Consider the following 13,864-nt stretch of genomic DNA (forward strand, 5'->3'; position numbering starts at 1 on the left):
TTGATATTAGCTCACTAGATGAATGGAGAACCCAAGCCTATGAAAATGCCAAACTATTCAAAGAAAAAGGTTAAAAGATGGCATGATAAAAGAATCCAAAAGCGGGAATTTAGAGTTGAAGAATATGTTCTTCTGTACAACTCTCATTTTAGCTTGTTTGCATGAAAACTTCTCTCCAAATGGGAAGGACCATATATTATCGAAGAGGTGTGTCGCTCTGGATCTATCAAGATTAATAATGCCGAAGGTACTAACTCGAAGGTGGTCAATGGACAAAGAATTAAACACTACATCTCAGGTACGCCTATTAATGTTGAAAGAAATATTATTCAAACCATAACACCAAAGGAACACATAAAATAAACCTTCCAGAACACTCCAGAACCCTGAAAAATAGTAGGTACGTGATACAGTAAGTAAACGGACTCCAAAAAATCCGCAAACATATTTTCTATCAGTTTTGAAATAATTCAACAATTAGGAAAATAAGAAATAACCATGAAGGCAACAAAGGAGGGCACAAGACACCAGGGCGCGCCTGCCTTGCCTGGCACGCCCAGGTGGGTTCTGCCCACCTCGGGAACCTTCCCGACTCCGTTTTCCTTCCATATTATTGTTTCTCAAGATAAATCTCTCTCTCTCTCTCTCTCTCTCTCTCTCTATATATATATATATATATATATATATATATATATATATATATATATATATTCCAGAACGATCTGACCACCGCATCACAGAAAACTCCTCTGTTCTTGTTTCTTACTGTTTTCCTAACAGATCTGAAAATATGTTGTCTCAAGATTCGGAGGGAGAGAGCCTTGTTTCTCACGTACTTTTGGTTCACGGATGAGGAGGAGGACACTAATCTAGAGGATGCATCCTTAGATGAAGATGAAGTTCCACTGCCTCAACCTGGAGATACGCACGTGGGGTTCAAGAAGTCAAGCCTCCCCAGCAAAACTAAAACCCAATCTATCCCTTCTAGTTGTCTGCAGGATAGCAAGTCCGCACTATGCAAGAATATATTAAAGATTGAATTACAGAATGAGGATGTCAGGGAGGATAATTTCAGCCTCCGACGCAAGCTGGAGAAACATGACTATATCACCACCACCTTCGTCATCTTCCCCACCAAAGGAGACTTGAGTACACGGGTATGGACACTCCCTTTGGCTTGTGCCAAGCTTGGGGGAGGTGCCCCAGTATCGTATCGCCATCATTTTTATTACCTTTACCTATCCTAGTTCGATCCCTAGTTATTTTGTGCTTTAGTTGAATAAAGTTTAGCATGATCTATCTTCGAGTTTTAGTTTCATGATCTATTGATACGTCCATTTTGCATCATGATTTTCTACTGTTATTTATAATGTTTTTATGCATAATAATGCTTTATGGAGTAATTCTAATGTCTTTTTTCTCATAATATGCAAGGTTTACACAAAGAGAGAATACCGGCAGCTGGAATTCTGGACCTGAAAAAGCTACGTCAGAGATACCTATTCTGCACATGTCCAAATGAGCTAAAAATTTACGGAGAATTATTTTGGGACATATAAAAATACTGGAGCAAATAACTACCGGAGGGGGGATACCTGGTGAGCACAAGACACCAGGGTGCGCCAGGCCCCCCAGGCGCGCCCTGGTGGATTGTGCTCAGCCCATCCCACCTCCGGTTCCCATCTTCTGGTATATAGGTAATTTTGACCTAGAAAAAAAATGAAGAGAGGACTTTCCGGATGGATCGCCGCCGTCTCGAGGTGGAACTCGAGAAGGAGCACTTTTCCATCATGCGGAGCGATTCTGCTAGGGGAACTTCCCTCCCGGAGGGGGAAATCGAAGCCGTCGTCATCACCAACAACCATCTCATCTTTGGGAGGCCAATCTTCATCAACATCTTCAACAACACCATGTCCTATCAAACTCTAGTTCATCTCTTGTGTTCAATCTTTGTACCGGAACCTCAGATTGGTACCTGTGGTTGACTAATATCTACTACACAACTTGTTCTTGTAGACTTGTGTTGGGCCTCCAAGCGCAGAGTTTTGTAGGACAGTAGCAATTTTCCCTCAAGTGGATGACCTAAGGTTTATCAATCCGTGGGAGGTGTAGGATGAAGATGGTCTCTCTCAAACAACCTTGCAACCAAATAATAAAGAGTCTCTTGTGTCCCCAAATTGTATAGGTGCACTAGTTCGGCGAAGAGATGGTGATAAAAGTGTAATATGGATAGTAGATATTGGTTTTTGTAATAGGAATAATAAAAAGCAGCAAGGTAACAAGTAACAAAAGTGAGCACAAATGGTATTGCAATGCTTGAAAACAAGGCCTAGGGTCCGTACTTTCGCTAGTGCAATCTCTCAACAATGCTAATATAATTGGATCACATAACCATCCCTCAACGTGCGATGAAGAATCACCCCAAAGTTCTTATCGAGCGGACATCATAAGAAGAAATTATTTGTAGGGTATGAAACCACCTCAAAGCTATTCTTTATGTTCGATCTATCCTAGAGTTCGTACTAAAATAACACAAGCTATTCTTTCCGATTGATCTAATCAAGAGTTCGTACTAAAATAACACCATATGACACACATCAACCAACTCTAATGTCACCTAGATACTCCAATGTCACCACGAGTATCCGTGAGTTAATTGTACGATATGCATCAAACAATTTCAGATTCATAATACTCAATCCAACACAAGGAACTTCAAAGAGTGCCCCAAGATTTCTACCGGAGAAACAAAGACGAGACCGTGCATCAACCCCTATGAATAGATTACCCCAATGTCACTTCGGGAATCCGCGAGTTGAGTGCCAAAACACCTATCAAGTGAATCAATATGATAGCCCATTGTTACCACAAGTATTCATATGCAAGACAAATATCAAGTGCTCTCAAATCCATCAAAGTATTCAATCCGATAAAACGAAATCTCAAAGGGAAAACTCAATTCGTCACAACAAGATAGAGAGGGGAAAACACTGTATGATCCGACTATAGTAACAAAGCAAGAGATACATCAAGATCATGACATCTCAAGAACACGAGATAGAGAGAGAGAGAGAGAGATTAAACACATAGCTACTGGTACAAACCCTCAACCCCGAGGGTGGACTACTCCCTCCTCATCCGGGTGGCCGCCAGGATGATGAAGATGGCCACCGGTGATGATTCCCCCCTCCGGTAGGGTGCCGAAACGGGGTCTAGATTGGTTTCTTGTGGATACAGAGCCTTGCGGTGGTAGAACTTCTGATCTAATGTAACCCCCAGGGGTTTTGTAATATTTGGCAATTTATAGTGCAAAGAGGGGGTGCAGGAGGCCACCGAGGTGGGCACAACCCACTTGGGCGCGCCTGGGGGCCCAGGCGCGCCCTGGTGAGTTGTGCCCCCTCGGAGCACCCCCAGGTGCTGCTCTGGCCCATCCCGTGTGTTGGACTCCGTTTGATATTGATTTTCAGCGATGTAAAAAACAAGCAAAAACAGCGACTGGCACTTGGCATTATGTCAATAGGTTAGTACCAAAAAATGATATAAAATGATTGTAAAACATCCAAGAATGATAATATAACAGCATGGAATAGTAAAAAATTATAGATACGTTGGATACGTATCAGCATCCCCAAGCTTAATTCTTGCTCGTCCTCGAGTAGGTAAATGATAAAAATAGAATTTTTGATGTGGAATGCTGCCTAACATGTTCATCACATAATATTTTCTTTTGTAGCATGGACATTTGGACTGTTTATAAGGTTCAAAGCAATACTCTTGTTTTGGCATGAGGATTTCAATACTCAAGCATATCAACATGCAACCATGTCTTTCAAAATATCAACGCTAAAATAAGTTGTCCCTAGCCCATCATGCTCAATCATTGATCCATTGATGAAACACATTCACATATTAGCTACACCCAATACCCACTTACGATCATAGTGCCCCATAGTTGGTGCTTTATAAGAGAAGATGGAGACTCAAATTTAAAATAAAAATTGCATAAAGTAAAAGAGAGGCCCTTCGCAGAGGGAAGTAGAGATTTGTAGAGGTGCCAGAGCTCAAAGCAAAAAACATAGAGATAAAAACATTTTGAGAGGCATACTTTTCCCACCAACGAAAACGACTTAGAGCTCCCAACACTTTCCATGCTAGATATATCATAGGCTGTTCCCAAACAGAAAATAAAGTTTATTCCTTTTTCCTCCATTCTTTCACAATCCATGGTTAGACGTATCCACGGGTGCCCTCCGTACCAACACTTTCCAAGGAATTTATTATTTGACAACATAAAGTAAATTTCTTTTTCATTTCGGGACTGGGCATCCCTAATACCTTTGTTGTACTCTTGTGCAGTGACAAGTGAATAAACACTCATCTTGAGAATAACACATCTAGCATGGAATATATTGGCCACCCCCTGTCGCTTCATGAGCGGTACGAGCACACAAAAAGGAAATTTATTTTGAAAATTAGAGACGGCACATACAAATTTTCTTAGAACGGCACGGGAATGCCGCATATAGGTAGGTATGGTGGAATCATGTGGCAAAACTGGGTTTAAGGATTTTGGACACACAAGTAGTATTCCCACTTAGTACAAATGGAGGCTAGAAAATAGATTGAGAAGCAACCAACCAAGAAACAAAAATTCACATAAGCGAGCATTGAGCATAACTAACACCGAATAATGCACCACAAGTAGGATATAATTTCATTGCATAACTATTGACTTTCGTGCTTGCATAGGGAATCACAAATCTTAACGTCAATATTCTTACTAAAGCCTAATTACTCACCAACACGACTCACATATTATTATCTCCATATCGCAAAACTATTGCAAGGAATCAAACTTATCATATCCAATGATCTACATGAGAGTTTTTATTATATCCTTCTTGGATATTCATTATATTGGGATCAATTTCAAAGCTTGTGCAAATTTTCATCACTATTATCAACTCTCGAAATAATATAAGTGAAGCATGAGAGTGTTCGATAAACTACTCCAAAAAGACATAAGTGAAGATCAAATGAGTAGTTAAGTAAATAGGTAGGTATGTGAGGACTCTCTTTTATTTGAAAACTTTCAAATCTAAGTGTTTTATTAAAACAACAAGCAACAAGCAAAACAAAATAAAATGAAATTCTAATAATAGCACATCTCATGTGAAGAAGCAAAAACTTAGGCTCAACCGATACTAATCGATAATTGTTGATGAAGAAAGGTGGGATGCCTATCGGGGCATCCCCAAGCTTAGACGCTTGATACTTCTTGAAATATTACCTTGGGATTCCTTGGTCATCCCCAAGCTTGAGCTTTTGCGTCTCCTTAATTCCTCTCATATCACCGTTTTCCTAAATCTCAAAAGCTTTATCCACACAAAACTCAACAAGAACTCGTGAGATAAGTTAGTATAAATCAATGCAATAACCTTATTATTCTCTACTATAGCTAATCACTAAAATTATTATTCAACATTGCATACTAAATGCCTCTGCATATTTAATACTCCTATCCTCAAATAGAATCATTAAACAAGCCAACATATGCAAACAATGCAAACATAACAACAATCTGCCAAAACAGTACAATCTATAAATTATGTAAGACTATAAATACTTATTAAACTCCAAAGATTATGAACATTTACCTCACTGTTAAAAAATTATCAGAGCTTATTTTGCAAAAAGTTTCAACATTCTATGACATTCTAACTTTTCTAGGGAATTTTTGCAACAGCGGTAAACTTTTTGTTTTCAAACAGCAACATGTAGACTTGTAAAATAAGCATAGTAAAGGCTATCAATGCCACTTTCATTGAAATAAAAGATGCAAAACATTATTCTAAATAACAAAAATCAAATCCTAACAAAATAAAATCACGCTCCAAGCAAAACTCATATCATGTGACGAATAAAAATATAGCTCCAAGTGAGGTCACCGATAATGTTGGAGACGAAAGAGGGGGTGCCTTCCGGGGCATCCCCAAGCTTAGTTGCTTGGATCTTCCTTGAATGTTACCTTGGGGTGCCTTGGGCATCCCCAAGCTTAGGGTCTTGTCACTCCTTATTCTCCTATATCGACATCTCACCCAAAACTTAACGGAACTTCAATCACACAAAACTTAACGAAACTTCGTGAGATAGGTTAGTATGATAAAGAGCAAACCACTTCACTTTGATACTGTCAAAGACAAGATTCATAATTGTTCTCACACAATGCCTACTGTATCCTATCATTTCCACAATTTATATTGAGCAATATAAGCCATAGAAACTAGAAAACAAGCAATCTATGCATTGAAAATAGAATCTGTCAAAACAGAACAGTTTGTAGTAATCTGTACTCCAACCATAGTTCAGCAAGTCTAAAAATTCTAAAAAATTAGGACAACGTAGATAATTTTTATATCTATCACATGTAAAAACTAAAGATGAAAAGCACGTTCTAGTGAATTTACAAAATTTCTGGAATGAGCACCAAAGTTTCTGTTTTTGCACAGATTCAAGTCAACTATCATCCATACTATCCCAAAGGCTTTACTTGGCACTTTATTAAAAATAAAGCAATAAAACATGATTACTACAGTAGCGTAATCATGTGAACACACAAAACAGTAGGTAAAAGTGTTGGGTTGTCTCCCAACAAGCGCTTTTCTTTAATGCCTTTTAGCTAGGCATGATGAGTTCAATGATGCTCACATAAAAGATAAGAATTGAAACATGAAAAAGAGCATTATGAACCATATGACTAGCACATTTAAGTATAACCCACTTACTATGCATAGGGATTTTGTGAGCAAACAATTCATGGGAACAATAATCAACTAGCATAGGAAGGCAAAACATGCATAACTTCAAAACTTTCAACACATAGAGAGGAAACTTGATATTATTGAGATATGTAAAAGCACATGTTCCTCTCTCATATTAATTTTTAGTAGCATCATGAATGAATTCAACAATATAGCTATCACATAAAGAACTCTTTTCATGATGCATAAGCATAGAAATTTTATTACTCTCCACATAAGCAAATTTATTCTCAAGAATAGTAGTGGGAGCAAATTCAACAAAATAACTATCATGTGATACATGATCCACATAATCAATTTGAGCATTAAAATCATGATGACAAGTTTCTTGGATATCATTACTCTCTATAGCATACATGTCATCATCATAAATAGGAGGCATACTACCATAATAACAAATTTGCATATCAAATCTTGGGGGACTAAAAATATCATCTTCATCAAACATAGCATCCCCAAGCTTATGGCTTTGCATATCATTAGCATCATGGATGTTCATAGCATTCATACTAACAACATTGCAATCATGCTCATCATATATGCCAAACATTTTATTGAATTCTTCTTCTATCAATTGAGCACGATGTTCCGTTCCATCAATTTCAAGAAAGACATTATAAAGATGATCAATAATATGATGCAACCTCAATTCCATTTTTATGTATTTTTATTTTATAAACCAAACTAGTGATAAAACAAGAAAATAAAAGATTCAATTGCAAGATTTAAAGATATACCTTCATGCACTCACCTCCCCGACAACGGCGCCAGAAAAGAGGTTTGTTGACGGGGTGTGAGTGTCACTTACCTAACCTCCCCGGCAACGGCGCCAGAAAAGAGGTTGATGTCTTCTACGCAACTTGTTCTTGTAGACTTGTGTTGGGCCTCCAAGCGCAGAGTTTTGTAGGACAATAGCAATTTTCCCTCAAGTGGATGACCTAAGGTTTATCAATCCGTGGTAGGTGTAGGATGAAGATGGTCTCTCTCAAAGAACCCTGCAACCAAATAATAAAAAGTCTCTTGTGTCCCCAACACACCAAATACAATGGCAAATTGTATAGGTGCACTAGTTCAGCGAAGATATGGTGATAAAAGTGTAATATTGATAGTAGATATTGGTTTTTGTAATAGGAACAATAAAAAACAGCAAGGTAACAAGTAACAAAAGTGAGCACAAACGGTATTGCAATGCTTGAAAACAGGCCTAGGGTCTGTACTTTCACTAATACAATCTCTCAACAATGCTAATATAATTGGATCACATAACCATCCATCAACGTGCGATGAAGAATCACCCCAAAGTTCTTATCTAGCGGAGAACATAAGAAGAAATTGTTTGTAGGGTACGAAACCACCTCAAAGCTATTCTTTCCATTCGATCTATCCTAGAGTTTGTACTAAAATAACAAAAGCTATTCTTTCCGATCGATCTAATCAAGAGTTTGTACTAAAATAACAGCATATGACACACACCAACCAACTCTAATGTCACCTAGATACTCCAATGTCACCACGAGTATGCGTGAGTTAATTATACGATATGCATCAAACAATTTCATATTCATAATACTCAATCCAACACAAAGAACTTCAAAGAGTGCCCCAAGATTTCTACCAGAGAAACAAAGACGAGAACGTGCATCAACCCCTATGCATAGATTAACCTAATGTCACCTTGGGAATCCGCGAGTTGAGTGCCAAAACACATATCAAGTGAATCAATATGATACCCCATTGTCACCATGAGTATTAATATGCAAGACATATATCAACTGCTCTCAAATCCATAAAAGTATTCAATCAGAAATCTCAAAGGGAAAACTCAATCATCACAACAAGATAGAGAGGGGAAAACACCATATGATCCGACTATAGTAACAAAGCCCGCGATACATCAAGATCATGGCATCTCAAGAACACGAGAGAGAGAGAGAGAGATTAAACACATAGCTACTGGTACAAACCCTCAGCCCTGAGGGTGGACTATTCCCTCCTCATCGGGGTGGCCGGAGGGATGATGAAGATGGCCACCGGTGATGATTCCCCCCTCCGGCAGGGTGCCGGAACGGGGTCTAGATTGGTTTCTTGTGACGCCCCCGATTTAATCATACACTAATCATACACGCAAATGTGTACGATCAAGATTAGGGACTCACGGGAAGATATCACAACACAACTCTAAAAGCAATGCAAGACCCCATATGCATCATATGAGAAATATAAACATTGCAACTTAGAGCATACACCTCAGGTGGGATATAGGACTGGTCATCTGTCTCTGAATCCTCCTCTGAGGAGCTCCCTGTAACCATCGAGATATATGCTTCAACAGGTACCATTGCCTGCTCTGAAGACCTTGTTTTCACTCCAGATTTTTCCATAACCGGCTCAAATGGCTGATACACATGAAGAGTAGTTCAATATACACAGATTGTCAACAAATGGAATACGTAATGAAGAAAAAGATGGCATGAGATAATTCACATATATGATGTCTGGCTCCATGGCGGTGCATAATTCACATATATGATAACTGGCTGAAAAAGATGGCATTGCATAGTTCACATATATGATATAGAAAGCAAACAGGAGGCATTCACACAAAGCATGTCTAATCTAAGCAGATGTCATGGCAATGCAAGACACCATATGCATGATATGAGCAATATAACACAGCCAAGTTAGAGCATGCATCTCGGGGGGGGGGATATGACTGGTTATCTCTCTCTGAATCCTCCTCTAAGGAGCTATCTGTAACCAGCAAGAAATCTGCATCGACAGGTAGCACTGACTGCTCAGAAGACCTTGTTTTCACTCCAGATTTTCCCATGACCGACTCAAATGGCTGATGCACAGGAAGAGTAGATGAATGTATAAACATTGTTGACAAATGGAATGCATTATGGAAAAAATATGACACAATACAATTCACATATACGATGACTAGCTAAACAGGATGGCATTGCATGATTCACGTATATGATGCCTGGCTAAAGAAGATGGCATTGCATAATTCCCATATACTCCCTCCATTCCTAAATATTTGTCTTTTTAGAGATTTCAAATGGACTACCACATACGGATGTTTATAGACATATTTTAGAGTGTAGATTCACTCATTTTGTTCCGTATGTAGTCACTTGTTGAAATCTCTAAAAAGACAAATATTTAGGAATGGTGGGAGTATGATATAGAAACCAAACATGTGGCATTCACACAAAGCAAATCTAAACTAAGCTGATGACATATAAGATGTATAATGTAAGCAATGCAAGGCGCCATATGCATGATATGACCAACATCAGCGTGCCAGGTTAGAGCAAACACCTCAGGTGGTAAACAGGCGTGGTCGGCTCCTTCTGAATCTCCATCTGAACAGTTATCTTCCTTTCAAATACAATCTAGAAATGCAGGAGGGGGGGCACTTCTCCCACCATGGAGCGACGTCTGCATGACATTATATTCGCATGCAACGGTCTTCTCTTTTTCTCTACATGTTCAGTACGATTGTGTACAATATCTGACATGCATAATAAAAAAATAGTTAGATTTTGTAAGGCCTAAGGGGTGCATGCAAAAATCAAGACTGATGGTAGCAAACGAGTGGATGGATCCAAAACTAATGATAGCAGGTAGATTATAGCTTCAGTTTAAAAAGATAGACAATGGATCATCTATTGTTTGTTGCCACCCAACATGAACCACATAGAAGACCCCAGATGAACCAGATAGTAGACAGATACTATTCGTTGTTGGCTCGATATGAGACCCATGGGCAATTCAAAACTCAATATTGAACGATAAAGTAGCAGGTAATAATAACCGATGTATAATGTAAGCAAACACGAAAGACTGCGACCTCTCTTTCGGAACTGTGTAGTCCTCAGGTTCATCTTCTCAGTCGATGATGGTAATGTAGTTGACGTGGCTGCCGGCAATGGGGAAGATGATCTGAGGCGGCAAAAGGAAGTCTACAGGGGGGATCTCTGCTGCAGTGAACACTTCTGTCGATGGTGTACCTTAGGTGGGGTGGATGACGACACGGCAGGAGCAGGACATAACACACAGAGTTTTCTTTGACGCCTATCTGAAAATGAAGTAAATCTGTAAGGGCTCCTTAGAATTGGAGGATTCTATAAACGCAGGGACAGGAAAAACACAGGAATAGGATATGAATGCACGTGCAAAACAGAGCATTTGGAAACATAGGATTTCGATCAACCTGGGTGTTTGGCTCACATGAATTGGAAGACCAGAGGAATGGAGAAACAAAGTGATGCGATGAGTGTACAACCTCTTTGGCATAGCCTTGTGGACCTCGACATCATTGGGTTAGACGTGGAGGATGGTGATGATGCTGGTGTGACTGTCGGAGGCGGGGAAGAAGATCCGAGGCCTCTAGAAACGGCGTCGAGGGTACTGCTCTGCTGTGATGGACGGTTCCGTCGTTGGAGCAGCTTCGCTAAGGTGTACGGCGATGAGGCTGAAGCATGACAAGACATACAATGTTAATTTGAAGTGGGACCCTAATATCATCTGCAATAGATGATGTAAAATACATCACCAAAAAGTGCTAGATGTAAAACGCATCAGCCACGCCATGGCTGCTCCGACAGATGCTATAAGTACTGTTCACTCTGAACTTAACTGAAGAAAATGAACTTCACAGTCGAAACTGAATTTTACTATCGAAACTGATTGAACTAGTAACAGAGCATTGCAATAGATGTTTAGGGCGTTCGAGCACTAGTAGCGGAGATGCAGTGATCTAAATCAGCAGACGCTCGAGCAGGGAACGCACTAGCAGAGAGCAAGTCATGTAGTAGCACCGCGAGCGAGTGCTAAAGCAGCAACTCCTGTAGCTGCCGGAGGTCGTGCAGGAGCAGCAGCAGCAGCACAAGCGAGAGCAAGAGTAGATCAGCAGCACGAATGAAAGCAGGAGCAGTGCAGCAGCGCGACTGACAGCAAGAACAGAGCCACAGCGCGAGGGAGAGCCAGAGCAGCTGCATCTAGTGCCGTTGTGGAAGTCGTCACCGAGGAAGCAACGACATGTGGGAGAGACGTCATGGATGATGTGGCCGGCGACGGCACCGTCGATGGAGACACGCCATGTCTGCTCGGTATCGAGCACCGGCAGCCCGTGAGATTGAATAAAAGATAAAATGCAGCGGTGAGTGCAGAACCTCCTTGGTGGCGCCGAGTTGGCCTCGGCTTCATTGGAGGAATTGGTGAGGGTGCTATGGTTCCTGTGGGGCAGGTCAAGACGAAGCTGTGGGGATTGAGGTGGCGCGATAGACGAGGCGAATGTCGTGGCAGCTCCTTGGAGGTGGAGGACGGGGCGGCTGATCCGGCGGGACGACGAGATCGACAACGGATCCTCATCCGGTGCGGTGGATGAGGGACGGCGAGCTGTTGCGGTGGACAACATAGTCGGGGAAGAGTCTCCGGCTGGGCGGTGGTCGGGAGGCCGACGGAGGAGTGTGGGGTTCCGCGGGTTTTGGCGGCCTCGGTGTATGAATGGGGGGGATGAAGGGGGAGGGGGAGCCAAGCTTAGGGACGCATGTGTCCGAAATGTAGGGTAAGTTACCAGCATACCCCCACCGGTTTTGACACCGTAACATGGAGCTTCATTTCCGGCTGAGGGGTAGAAGGGGGATTTCGCATGTCTGGGCTGCGGGAGCGATTTCGGATGAGGAGGGAGTTCTCGCGCGCGTCCAAATTTCAGGATAACAAGGCGCGGCGCGGGTTGAAGAAGCGGGAGTTTCAAAGCAGGTGAGACAAAAGATACTCGAGCTTGAAAATTTCGGGATAACAAGGTGCGGACTCCTTATTTGGCAGAACAAACTTAACGTGTAAAAAACAATTCATATAAGACACAAGAGAGTCATGTCCCCTTTTACTATATTGCTATAGATGCCATTGAAAAAACTACAAGAAAAATGTAAAAAAATCGGGAGAACAAGATTACCCTGCATAGTACCAAATCGATTCGCACTTCCCTCAACAACAACAAAAAACAAATCAATTCCCACCAAAGAAAGAGTAATGTCCCTTTTTATATGATTACAGATGCCATGATCTCGAATTTCAATTTTTGAATCCATGTTATGTTGAATTCGAATATATCGTTAGGTGACCTTGCGGTTTATAATTGATGTAGTCATACATTTTGATCTTCCATCATATATGAACATTTTACTCCACCATGTGAACATATATATTGTCGTCTACCATATGGAATAAATTTGAATCAATTTTCCTTATTTGAATACGATTGTTGTCAAGTTATACAATAATTTAAATATTATCTTGATAACAAAAAACATACATATAGCAGTAATCGTATTTCACTATGAACTACATGTACCATACGCTCTCCAATTCAAATATTTGTATCCATTTTATGTTGAACTCAAATCATAGTACATTATTGGTCTAGGTAGCGAGATGTTTGGGATAATATAAACCCCGTTTTCATACGTCTAATTTTTGGCTGAATTGGGACAAGTTTTGGTAGAAGCCTCTTGCAAAACTGGAGATTCTCTCAACAAGCCTTGTAGTTCCGAGAGGGAACATGTTACCTTTGTGTGCGAAACGATATACGGTGCCTCCCCCCTGATTTTATTTCCAGAGGCAACATAGAACTATATGAGTGCCCTGTTAAATTTTGGAATTATTTCGGGTTCATTTGGCCTTTTTATACATTAATGGAGTTTCTGGACTTTTAATTTGCATAATCTAAATATGAATTGCATGCACATGCTCTGGTGCACCAAACTGGGTTGAAAAATCACATGTGTGTCCTTGGTTGAATTTGTAGGTCCCATAGAAGAAATGAGAATGAAATTCAAACATCTGGGCGTCATGACTCGACCGAGAACATCGAGAAACTTTGATTTTAAATTCATGTAAATCCAAAACTCGCTTGGAAATCATGAAACTTGGCATGGTGTCATGTCATGGCACTAACATGTTATGGTAAAAAAATTGGGCCGATTTGGAAGCTCGTGCTTCTAAGAGGGAACGTGCCACCTTTGAGTGTG

This window comes from Triticum dicoccoides, chromosome 3A (assembly GCF_002162155.2).
Source record: "Triticum dicoccoides isolate Atlit2015 ecotype Zavitan chromosome 3A, WEW_v2.0, whole genome shotgun sequence".
Lineage (NCBI taxonomy): Eukaryota > Viridiplantae > Streptophyta > Magnoliopsida > Poales > Poaceae > Triticum > Triticum dicoccoides.